Here is a 12,694-nt window from a genome sequence, read left to right as displayed (position 1 = left end):
TTGTTTTCACAGAGCAGAGAGGTCCCCACCCCTATGCTGCTCATATCGCAGACCACTCTACCTTTTAAGAACTTGTCTAATATAAGCAGCCAGTGTTTTTACTAGGCCATCTCAGTGCAATGGAATGTGAGCTGAACCATGTAACTTAGGCGAGCTGAAAGTGAAAGTCAAAGTGGATTTATCCGAAATCATGTGGTTGATGTTAACAGGGTGTTGTGTGCAAACAGAGGGAGGTCTTTTCCTGCAGATCTTGCCCCATGTTGTTAGAAATGCGTGTTATTAGGAACGTGGACTTCTTCTGCAGAACCAAATTAGGGAGAAAACTCATCATCAAGGCCTTCCCATTTATTTCAGTTGTGATTCCAGAGCAAATGTTGCCCTGAAAAATCCCTGAAATCAGGCTCACTATGCGAGCACAACCAGAGGTTCTCTTTTGTCTCTAGATTTGTACTTGGCTGAAGCTGAAAGGGTATATTCTGCAGTTTGATCTGTTTGGACATATGGAACATGGTGTTACCTGTCTATCGATCTGATTGACTGTCTTGTCACATGAGAAACAGACCACTGGGCATTTATTATTATCAATTAGTCCTTTGGCTGGCATTTACAGTGTGAGATCAATCAGAATATTAGTCATTCCAGGTACCCCTTCATGATGAAGCTGATAAAGGATGATTCCTGTTTTTCCTCAGCCACTGCCATCGCTGTTCAATGAATACAATGAGTACACAGACTTCATCCAAATACAGTGTTTGCAGCCTGCTGGCAAACCGGCAAATAGGCTCTTGTACAGTTTTGTTTTCACAACTCACTATCCTCTATATATAATGTTGCTAAAGGTTTTCTAATCTTTGAAAGGCCGGCATCAATTTCTTACTATTTTGATCTCATAGTATTTCCTGAGACCACTTCTTCCTTCCACTTTCATTTGGCAAGCTCAATTTGAACACTAACAGTCATTTAAAGGTAGATATTTTCCCACAAAAAAAGTAATCACATGAAGCATTTTTATCACACCTTCACAAGTTTCCTGTTGAACCTTGCACAAGCAGTGTTCTGTAAGTTGGTCTGAGTTGATAAGACATTAACCCGTTGGACAAAAACTGCACCTTATGTAGTGCAGCCTGCATTGTGAAGCGTAGTCACCGTCCTTTATTACACACAGGCCTCTGTCTGTCGAAGTGAGGGTATTATTGAATGTTTGCTTGATTTGGGAAATATCATTTTTAGTTCCAAGTTTTACAACGACAGATTATAATGTAGTTGCAAGCAGAAATTGGCAGGTGTCGAGCCAAATCGTGACCCTGAAGCCTGAGCTCCAGCCAGGCAGCAGAGATGCATTGCTGAAGAAGTTGGAAGTTGGAAGAAAGCAAAACGTGCAAATGATACTCATGTTTGAGAATGTGGCCATGAGTCTATGAGAAAGCTGTTGATGCATCAGTTTTTGCACGCTCTATGACCTCTGACTGTCACATGGCTTGACCCGTTTGAACCAAACTGAATGTATCTAATGTAAAATAGTGTGCAGTCTAAAATAATAATAATAATATAATAGGAATAATAATAATAATTATTATTATTATAAATATAGTTTATAATATGGAGCTGACTGCTCACAATGCATCGAAGCAAAGTCATTTTTACCTTCTGTGCCCATTTTTGAAATACCTGCATTGAATATGCGATAAATAAAATTCTTCCGAGTCTTTTTTTGATCCAAATACAAAAAAAATAATGTGTCCCACCACAGCAAAAGTCGCCATCTCGTGCATTTTTTTAATCGCCAGGAACAGCCAAATAAGTTGAAAAAACCTTTCTTGAAGGAAAATTAGATTTTTCAAATTCGTGTTCCTTTGTGATTGATTTTTTTTTTTTTTTTAATCTCTCAAACGTATTTTCAAAACCGAGTTTGATTTATAAATAGCAGAAAAATGTTAAACTGTGGAGTTAAATATTCCCGTTAGATTACATGGGGAAATGCAGTTCACTTACCGAGACGCAGAACGGCGCTGAACAACGCCGATTGATCGTTTCCCTTAAAGTGACCATCCATGTGAAGATCATTCATCCATATTCCATGTGATATGAAGTCACAATGTGAAACCGTTTTGATAGAATTCAACTTTTAAATCGTACTACTTTAAAACACGGAGCCACTGTATTGAAACGGCGAAGAGGGAGAACCCTTCATGTCACACTCCCCCGTCATTTCCGTAAGCAGACGGTTAAAGTGCAGCACGGGGGTGTTTCGGTCTCACTTGTCTGTGAAAACCTTCTTCTCCGTATCGTTATGGATTACGCGTAGCGGGTGGCGGAAGCGCTGAATCATATATCGGACCTTAATCTGACCAGTGCAATAGATCCAAGTCAGTTTGAGCAGCGCGTACTGGACTTCATTTTCCGCGATGATAGTCAGTTCCCCGACAGCGACGCGGAGAACGACAGCGCTGCTGAATCTGATATTATTCTGGACTTGGAGAACATTTCAAACTTAATGTGACTGTCATGACCAGAACTGGGAGAGACCCAAACGCACGACACAGGGAGACGGAAGGCAGGCAAAGGATGTTTATTAGCCTGGACGGGGGAGCTGGCCGAGTGGGGTCGGGTCGGGATGGAGCAGGGCAGGGCAGGGATGATGATGATGACCAGGAGATGGGGTCCAGGATCCGGGTGGAGAGACGGGGAACCAGGCTGGATGGAGATGGACGGGCAGCCTTGGTCGACGAGCGGAGACAGGCGGGTAAGGGGAAGACGAGACAGCGAGACATAAACTAGGAACTAGAAATATGCACTACGAACTGGGAAGGGAGCCACTGGCGATACAACTCGGGTAAGCTAGTTGACGGTCTGGCAAGGAATGACTAGGAAGCTGGGACTCAATACTGTGCAGGTAATTGATCCCAGGTGTGTGCAATCGGGCTTGAGTAGGGAGCTGCAGATGGGGCAAGGGCGGCCTCTAGTGGCGCTGGGAGGCCGTGGGCCTAACGGTGACGATGAAACAAATATTTTCAAGAACCACCAGAGGAGACCGAAGACACGTTGCTGTTGTCACAACGGAAGAAGTTCATGACGTGATGAAGTCCGTTGAGGTTGGTGACAGATTTTCAGATTTCAGATTTTCTGAGACTCATAATATTGATAGACTCCACATTTTGTTGTGTTGTCCGTACTTTTAAACTCCAAAATAATTCCACTTTTATAAAACGTGTATATTCTTACTGTTAGATAAAAGCTGTTTTAAAAACAAAATTAGTTGTGTTGTTGAGCTGTTCGTGATTGACCCATTCAGGAATATGTTAATTGGCCATAAGGCTTTTTTGTCCGCCAACCCCATTTGGATTCTGGGAGCTGGCTGAATGAACCTGGTGTGGGTAAAACTTTGGAGATGATTATCTCAGAAACACGGTTTGCCACACCCTTGTCATTAACAAGTCATAGCTTATAAAATATTTGTTTGATTTGCACAAGTAACATCTTGTTTGGAAGCTCTGACTCTCCACTTTCAAATAATGTGAAAATAAATAATTTTTTTTTAAGCCGCCAAATTACCCTAAAGTATGCGGTGGGTCACATATATTTGTCTAACGTTACTCTTTTGGACTTGTTTGTTTATAACACACACACAGAATCACACATAATCACTCGTATAACAGTGTGTCATCTCCGCTGCTTGAAAAAAGTAATCCTCATTTTTCTGTATCTGTATCAAAACATTTTCTCTGGAATTGAACCAAACGACGATCGTCGGATCTCCAAATGTTACAAAGTCACATTGCAACATTGTATCCAAGTGATCATTTAGGATTTGACTGGATCGGATCAAATCGGATACAACGGAAGAGGATCAGAGCCACATGGAGAAAAAACATTTAAAAGTTGCCATGTTGACCATGTTGAGTTCAGAGATTAATCTCAGGATTTAGAATGTCACAATGCTAAATTAAAGGTCAGAAGTCCGACGTCACCCTCTGAACAATTTTTTTTTTTTCACATGGCAACATTTATTTTTTCATGTGGCCCTAATCCCGTAGCATACAGGATTTGTACTGGCCAGTTTCTTCTTCTTCTTATTATTTTTATTATTTTTAGTCTGCAGTGGAGAGATTAAATCAAACCACTAATACAGTATACAGTTTATTTATGCTTGGATTCAGCTTCAGCTCCAGACTGTGATATAAACATTATTAATATTATTATAAGGGGTCCAGCCCATCAGGGTGGAACCCTTTTGTAATTGTTCAGGTAAAAATTCTCTGAATTTTCAAATCTAAAACTATCTGGAACACAAGCTTCGGCAGTACCTATGAACACAGTTTGCATCTTGTTCGAGCTGGAATGTCAAAAAACCTCATGGTTGAAGTTTCATCCAATTGGATCCACATACAGAGCAGATATTAGTGAAAACATGGTTGAGGTGTCATTTAAACCACTATGTAACGAGGATGTTGTGGTTGAAAAGTCATCCAAATTGATACACATACAGAACAGATATCAGCGAAAAAATCGAATTGACCGGATTTGAATTTGGTCAAACCAAATTTGACCCAAAATATTCAGTTGGTCTTCATTAACTGACCCATCACACGTCCTGTTGTAAAATGAAGAAGATGAGATTTACAGTAAGACGCTTAATGACGTCATCATATTATTTACTAAAAATGTACAGATTCCAATTGAGAATGTCCAGTTGGACTGTGTCCAGTGTGCGGCATAATTGTTTGGTAATAAACATCATGTATAAACATTTTCCTATAACTAAACTTAACAAACTCTATTCAAAAGGCAGACAGTGTTTATGATCTTGACAAATTATTCCATAATAATTCACAAACTAATGTTAAAGTTACATAAATGTCATCTGCATTACAATATAGACAAGTCATCTATTAAACTGAATTTTACAATTGTACATTACTAACATAAAAAGTACAATAAAGTTGTAATTACAAATAACATGTATTTGTATATTTTTAAGATTAAATGCATTTATTGTTGTTGTTTTGAAAAGTAATTACAAAAGTTATTTTGTTATTCTTACAGATGCTGAAAAATATCCCAAAATCTAAGACAATGAAGAAGCCATTGTCAAAATCCAATAGAAGCAGTGGGTTGACAAGGTGTTTTAGGTCAATAGCCTCACCAAGTGGATCCTGAAACCCCACTCAGGTAGAGGGTGGTGTCCATGAGGTCTTGCTCGATCAACTGCTGCAGCACTCCCAGCAGTCCCACCAATCAACAATTGCATACCACAACCCCATTTTGATAACATTTTTATAGTATTATATAGTATTTATAGTATTTTATAGTATTAGTATTAGTATTACCAGAGATAATTGATAAATATGCATAATCTTTATTTACAATTTATTTCTTAAGTGCTCTATCAATTGGCATATTGATATTATACAGCGCGGGGTCATAGTGATCTATTGTACACCAATGCAGACAGTAAATGGCTCAGCATATGTTATTTGAAATGTTGAAATGTATTTAACATAGTTTGTCTTCTTGGCAATTCTGTTATTGAAATATAATCTCTTCCTGGAACATTATCATTTATTCTACCAAAATTTTTATGCCCTGATAAAGAGTATTTCCTTTAATCAAAACATCATGGAGGTCATTTTTTGTTCTGAATCTTGTTTTTCACAACTGCTGTTAAACTCATAGCTGTACATTGTTTATTTATGTCTCCAAACTGTAAGTCATCCTGGTGAAATGAGGATCTTAAGGCCAAAATCTAAGACAATAAAGAAGCCTTTGTCAAAATCCAATCCAGTCGTCAATGTCAGTTACATATACAACACACACATTATACAAAAAGAAAAAAGTACTGAACAAAAATCTGATGAAAAAATTGTAAATGGAAAAACCTTCAATGTATGCGTTGATTCCCTATACGTCTCGGATCCACTCGGTGAGGCTCTTGACCCAAAACGCCCTGTCAACCCTCTGCTTCTACAACGCAGGGCAAGGAAATATTATAAGGAAATAACAGACACAGGGCAACTGAGGACAAGGGAATGTCGCTGCTCCACCAACACCCACACAACACCCAGTAGCAATATAATAGGTGAAGACATGAATTCTATCAAAAACATTTATATTCAGTCATTTAGCAGACGATTTTATCCAAAGCGATGGACGCAGCCATCAGGAGCAATTAGGGGTTAAGTGTCTTGCTCAAGGACACTACAGCATGCTAGCAGGAGGAGCCTGGGATCGAACCAGCAACCTTTAGATTACTAGGTGAGCTACCATTCCCCTGGAATGTTTTTATTATTATTATTATTATTACTATTATTATTATTATTATTATTATTATTATCACTTTATATGTTGAGTGAACCTTCAGCCACGTTTCATGAGCTCAATCGTCCAGAGTGTTAAAGTATGAAGTAAATTTTATATAGTACATTTTCCCCGTTTTAACTCTACTCGTACATGCCGTTCAAAATACTTTCTAAAACATTTTAATACCACAGTTGAAATGATATGATAGTTGATGAAATTATGATGATGCATGTTTATTAACTATCTCTGGTAGTACATGTGCAATTATCAAAAGGGGTCGTGGTATGCAATTGTTGATTCACATGATCTATGAACAGATACAGACAAACAACAACAACACAAATAAGTGAAAAAACCCAGTCGCAAAAAAATATATGAAAGACCTATTTGAAGAGATTTGTCAGGATCTTGCCCTGCTCTTGCTTCTACACCGCATTCCAAATTATTACACAAATTGGATTTAAATTTTTTGTTTTTCAATTAAACTTATGGATGGTATTGTGTCTCAGGAGCTTTGGATCACTGAAATCAATCTCAGACACCTGTGATAATTAGTTTGCCAGGTGAGCCCAATTAAAGGAAAACTACTTGAGAAGGACGTTCCACATTATTTAGCAGGCCACAGTTTTCAAGCAATATGGGAAAGAAAAAGGATCTCTCTGCTGCCAAAAAGCGTCAAATAGTGCAATGGCTTGGACAAGGTATGAAAACATCAGATATTTTACAAAAACTTAAGCGTGATCATCGTACTGTGAAGAGAGTTGTGGCTGATTCAGAGCACAGACGGATTGGTGCAGCTGCTAAAATGCCGTTACAAAGCAGCAAACAAGTATTTGAAGCTGCTGGTGCCTCTGGAGTCCCGCGAACCTCAAGGTGTAGGATCCTCCAGAGGCTTGCACTTGTGCATAAACCTACTTTTTGGCCACCCCTAACCAATGCTCACAAGCAGAAATGGTTGCAGTGGGCCCAGAAATACATGAAGACTCATTTTCAAACAGTCTTGTTTTCTGATGCGTGCTGTGCAACCCTAGATGGTCCAGATGGATGGAGTAGTGGATGGTTAGTGGATGGCCACCATGTCCCAACAAGGCTGCGACGTCAGCAAGGAGGTGGCGGAGTCATGTTTTGGGCTGGAATCATGGGGAGAGAGCTGGTAGGCCTCTTTAGGGTCCCTGAAGGTGTGAAAATGACCTCAGCAAAGTATATAGAGTTTCTGACTGACCGCTTTCTTCCATGGTACAAAAGAAGAACCGTGCCTACCGTAGAAAAATCATCATCATGCATGATGCATCATCTCATGCTGCAAAGAATACTTCTGTGTCATTGGCTGCTGTGGGCATAAAAGGAGAGAAACTCATGGTGTGGCCCCTATCCTCCCTTGACCTCAACCCTATTGAGAACCTTTGGAGCATCCTCAAGCAAAAGATCTATGAGGGTGGGAGGCAGTTTGCATCAAAACAGCAGCTCTGGGAGGCTATTCTGACATCCTGCAAAGAAATTCAAGCAGAAACTCTCCAAAAACTCACAAGTTCAATGGATGCAAGAATTGTGAAGGTGATCTCAAAGAAGGGGTCCTATGTTAACATGTAACTTGGCCTGTTAAGATGTTTTTGATTGAAATAGCTTTTGATTTCAGTAAAATGAAAACGTTAATTTTATGAAAGTGCAGCATTAGGCATTAGCATCCAAATGCTGCAATTTCATAAAATGAACATTTTCAGTTCTTTACAACCTATACAATGTTGTGCATAATAGTTTGGAACAGTGCATTTTGAGTTTTTTATTTTTGAAAATAATACTGTTATCATTGGGAGGTTTGTTTAGTAACATTCAAATTATACCCTCTCGGTTGATGACTTGAAAATTATGGTGACTGTCATTTGCATCGACTATTTAGGAAAATCTGTCCCCAGTCAGGAATCTCAGGACCTGTCTTTACCTTCCTTGTCACTCGAATTTTTTTAACCTGTTTCCCATTCAATCTGACGCGGTCAGATCGTTGTGTCTGTGTGTTTATGTCTCTGTGTGTATTGAATTCTTGGTCCTGTCTATGTCCCTTGTTCCCTGCCTGTTCCTGGAGCCTGATTCCCTGCCTGTTCCTGGACCCTGATTCCCAGCCTGTTCCCTGATCCTGATTCCCAGACTGTTCCCTGCCTGCTTCCTGATCCTGATTCCATGCCTGTTCCTGGACCCTGATTCCTTTGCCTGTTCAGCATTAAACCTTGCACCTACTCCTAAGACCTTGTTGTGTCCTGCATTTGGGTTCACCAGACCGTACCCCTAACAGAACAATCTGACCGTTTTTTGTAGCCTTCAGGCGGTTACTTATCAGGGACCTTTAACAAGATAATGTAACAATGTATCTTAATCAATCTAATCGCATAAACATATACTGTATGGACACACATAATGAAGAAAACAACCTCATATAACCTCACATATTTGCCTTATCTCGAACACGTACAAATCTGTGACACCAAACTGACCATATATTGTTTCTGACTTCCCAAAATAAACTGTTTGTCTCAGAGAGCGGCTCCTTAGCACATCTCTGATCTGACCCTTGATCAAGCAAAAACCAACGACTGTCTTTCTCTTTATTTAAAACCACCAACTGACAGACTTCACATTAAAGTGACCCTTTCTGCAACATTATCTGGCGTTGCGAACAGGATCGAGCTGCGTCCAGGGGGACTATCAATGACGGAGCCGGCATAAACTAAAACCATTGTTTGGAGGACCTTCGGTGGTACTCCAGGGCGCCGCCTTGATCTACATTCCTCATAACGGGGTAAGACAGATGTTGTATGGAGTTTTTGAAAGATGGCTTCTAATTCTAAATTAAAATTAACAATTTAAAATCAGGAATTTCTTATGATCCAAATACCATTTTTTCCTAAAGTGAAGACATTGGTTGTTTTATTCTCAAAATTTGAACCAAGGTTTCGAAGAAACCTGGAAATATAGTGACAACTGTATAAAAATATATATTTTAAAAAAGCAGCTTGGGCTGAGGGAATAGTACTAAAAACAGTATAAGTAGCTATGGCAATCCGGGACTGCAAGAAGACAGCTTTGGAAGCTGCGGTGAAATCGCCCTCGTCTAATACACCAATAGAGTGCAGTCCGGAACTGTTGACTGAATTTCACCATGGGTACCAGGAATAGTAAAGCGCTACAAAAGGATCAACAAGTTAGGGAATCGATGGAATGTTACAAGTTTATGAAAGGAAAAGATGACAAAACACTGATAAATTTGAAAGTATGGGAATGCTTAGGTTTTCCCATGGGAGGAAGCTTGAGTCTAAATCAGCTACGGCAGCTGAAAGTTGGATAACACACAGAAAAAAACAAGAGGAACTGCAAGGCCGATTTGTGGGCCTTAGGAGAGCGGGTAGAGGAAGCTAATAATAGAGAAAAGAAAAATAATGAAATGCAAGTAGAGGAAAAGGGACAGAAAGACGGGGATCAGGGAAAGAGACAGGGAAAGCAGAAACCATCAGCACCACTATCGCATAATGCTAATCAATGCACTTCTTTGTATTCTATGTGACTGGCTGAAACGCCCCTGGATTTGGACCTGGACTCCCATCCTCCCGTATGGCATCAACCTCTAAATCCACCCAACCTCGTCATTAACGATGAGCCTAACATCAACGCACACCTGGAGAGCAATGATGACGATGCCCCGCAAAGAGCTGCGACCCCGGAGATACGGCTATCTCCACCTCCACTCAACCCGCCTAAAGACAGCGAGAAAAAGAACCACCATGAACTTGAGAAAAAAAAAGAAAAGAACCCAGACGAGACACCACAAGCCTACAAGGCACAACGGACTGGTGTTCCCACTCTTGAGACATGTTGAAATGATCGTTTGTCACCTGGAAGACGGCAACCTTCTCCGACACCATCCTCCACACAGAACACACCAACGAGACACACCAAAGGGACAAAAGCAGCAAACAAGATCAAAAGAACCAACGTGAGTCCCAGACCCAGATGACCACAGTCACCCAGGCCGTCACTCAAGGTCAGCAAGGTCCGTCACGGCCTCAGCAAACACCTCAGGCCAGACCCAATGAGGCAGAGGATTCCGTGGAGGCCGTTCCAATCGCTGAGGCCGAGGAGCAAGGCCGAGCAACTGGGGTCAAACAGGGGAATCTGGACACTACCAGAGTTGACACCGGGAACGGGGGACCCCAGGGAACGACCCAAGCCATGGCTCTGCACACTCTGATCAGGTAGCACGTACACATACACACACAAATGTGAATATTGTGAACCCACACACACTCAATTACACCCGATGATAAAAGTAATGACGAAATACACACGTCCATGTATTAGAATGCAGTTGTTGAGTCCCTAACCCTTGATTTACATATCGTCATCTTCCTAAAATAATGGCAAAGTGATTTTTTTGGCCTAAAGCATCTCTTCATGATGTAGGTCACCTCTGTTAAAATCGCCTACCTCCTCAGTATGTCAATAATCATCTATCGTCATAACCTTTTTGAATGAAATCATTAATAAATATATTTTTGGTTCAGTTTTTTGTGTTTTCTGAAAATCCTGAAAAAATTACTTATGCCATTATTTTAGAATATTAGAAGTCACAAATTAACCTTTCTCGTTGAGCCTCACACTCATTAATATCTGCCACCGAAACACCCGTTAAACCTCCTTTGTCCGCCAAAACATCTACCGTCATCGGCTGGAGCAATACAGTGGTACCTCGACTTACGACTGCATCTACTTAAGACTAATCCAAGATACGAGTAGCAATAGCTGCGAAAAATTTGTATCGACTTGCGACCGACAGCTCCAAGATACGACCGTTGAAATTTGCAGTTGGCACATCGGCGGCCAGTCAACAGTCAGTCAGCGGGCGACCTACGTCGTGTGTGCACTTAGTTCGTGGCTTATCGATATTTTTTTCATATTTACTGTGTTTGTGCTGTGTATTGTTTATTTTCACCCTTCATGATGAGTCCTAAGAAGAAGGATGAAGGGAAAAAGAAAAAGGCAATGACTCCCATTGAAACTAAGAAGGAAATCATAGGAAAATATGAGCCTGGTGTATATGGGAAAAATTGCTTCGACATACGACTGTTTTAACATACGACCGTTCTTATAGAACGGATTACAGTCGTAAGTCGAGGTACCACTGTTTTAGAAAATAATGACACTACACTACTCATCTTTGGTGCAACGGCTCAGAGACAGAAAATTGCAGCTACTATCAGTTCTCTGTGTTAGGAGGTATGCTGAGTGAACCCAGGTGCAGAGAACAAGGCAGAGGCGAGGTGGCAAAAATAGAGGTTTACTCAAAACAAGTACAAAAACTGGGCAAAAACAAATAAGAAGTCTCGGGCGCTTGGAACACGCGCTTTGTCATGAGGTTAGACAAACTCAAGACTGAGCGCCCGAGGACACAAACGACAGGGTCTGAATAGGGACGACCAAACCAGACACAGGTGAAACATCACCTAATGAGGCAGGGTAATCAGGAACAGAAATAGGTGAAGCAGAGCAACCCTGAAAAGGCAGTACTGGCGGCATCTAGTGGCCGATGCCGGTAGGAACCGGGCGAACCCTGACACTGTCTCTGGAGAGCAAGAATGAAGTCAGAAATCTGGTTTTAATAATAGATGGCGATCAAAATCTTAAGAGCCACATCAATCACATCACAAAAATCTGCTTTCTACCATCTAAAAAACAGGCTTCCTGTCAAAAGCAGACAAGAAAAATGAATCCATGCATTTGTCACGAGTTACATTACATTACATTACAGTAGACCTAGATAGGACTACTGTAATGGCCTATTCACTGGCCTCCCGAAATCAGCTATGCAGCAGGTACAGTTAATCCAAAATGCGGCTGCACGCGTCCTCACTGGGGCAAAAAATAAATAAAAATTAAAAATTAAAAAATTAAAATAAGAACAATAATAAATGAATAGAATAAAATAAAGGATTAAACTCATCACACCTGTTCTTAGATCTCTACATTGACTCCCTGTTAAAACTAGGATTGATTTTAAGATTCTGCTACTTGTATATAAAGATATAAATGGCCTTGCATCTCAATATATTGAAAAATGCTAATTATACACAAACCAGCAGCAAGAACTCTCAGGTCCACACGCAGTGGTTTTTTAACTATGCCCTCGTTGTGCCAAAAAAGTCAACAAAGTTTGTGAGTCTTTTTGGCATGTGTCTAGGTCAGAGGAACACAAGATGATTTCTTAGCTCTCTAGCTATAGTGGTAAAATTCTTAGAATATAGTGAGTACAGGCCATGGGGTGGGGTTATTCTTTGTTATTTTATTAAATGTTTCTTTTACTTAGTGCTAAATAATTCTGTTTTCTGTATTGTCTAATCTATATTTCTCCTTC

Source organism: Zeus faber (assembly GCF_960531495.2).
Source record: "Zeus faber genome assembly, chromosome: 1".
In the NCBI taxonomy this organism is placed as follows: domain Eukaryota; kingdom Metazoa; phylum Chordata; class Actinopteri; order Zeiformes; family Zeidae; genus Zeus; species Zeus faber.
The sequence above is the reverse complement of the archived record's forward strand: the minus strand, read 5'-3'. Positions refer to the sequence as shown.